Raw genomic sequence first — 916 nt, 5'->3', positions numbered from 1 at the left:
CTTTCCATGGACACCTGCAAGCCACGCGCATTAATGGTGTGCGTGTGGCAGAGCCACACTCACGTGCACCAAGCAGAAATCGTATCCAGCGCCCTTCTCTGTCACCCTCCCGCCTCCCGTAACTCCTGCTAATGAATATTCCAACACAGTTTCTCTTACCAGAAGCCAGAGAAATAGGAAGCAGGGAGAAGTTCAAACAGTTCCCTGAAGTATCTATTCCATTGTTTCAGAACTATCTCAATACATATGCCGATTTATCTTATACACACTGCTAGTTTATCTTAGTCCATTGAAAGCTGATTGCCTGCTTGTTTATAAGAAAGACTGTTTTTTATCTACCACTTGTCCTCCAACAGTACTTCAGCTGCTCTTTCAAGCTTATGGCTGCTCGCTTCAGCAGCACATACGCTAAAACTGGACCGATACAGGGAAGAGTAGCATGGCCCCTGCACAAGGATGACACGCAAATTTGTGAAGCCTTCCAGTTTTTAAAAAATGAGGTATAAAAAGTAAAGCCATATTAATATGCTGAGCTGTAAAAGGCTCAAATCAACAACTTCTGACATTGCCAGTCCTGCAGATAACCCACTATTATTATGGACTACTGGACTATATTAGATTATTTTGCTGAATTCATGCACCTACAATATTTAAATGGCAATGGAATACCCATCTCTGACAAAACTAAACAAAAAGGGGATACAAACGAAGGACTATTTTGTATCTGTATATACAAAATAGGATGGGTGTACAGTTACTTTCTCTTAATTCAATGAATAGATAGTGTTTGGACAGGATATCATGTCTGCATCTTGCACTATGAATAACCACTACAAAGACAAAAATATGGGGCTGGTGAGATGGCTTAGTGGTCTAAAGCACCTACTTAGAACAAGCTTAGCAAAGCACAGGGACC

The 916-nt window shown here is 41.2% G+C and overlaps 1 non-coding gene across 1 annotated transcript; it reads left to right on the top strand.

Moving 5' to 3' along the window:
• The first annotated feature begins 384 nt into the window (after positions 1–384).
• Positions 385–491, top strand: LOC111813622. The gene has a single exon (XR_002818824.1). It is a non-coding gene; the product is annotated as a U6 spliceosomal RNA (small nuclear RNA).
• Positions 492–916: the final 425 nt, after the last annotated feature.

This window comes from Octodon degus, unplaced genomic scaffold (assembly GCF_000260255.1).
Source record: "Octodon degus isolate 3935 unplaced genomic scaffold, OctDeg1.0 scaffold00205, whole genome shotgun sequence".
NCBI classification, from domain to species: Eukaryota; Metazoa; Chordata; class Mammalia; order Rodentia; family Octodontidae; genus Octodon; species Octodon degus.
This window is presented reverse-complemented; position numbering and strand designations above follow the sequence as displayed.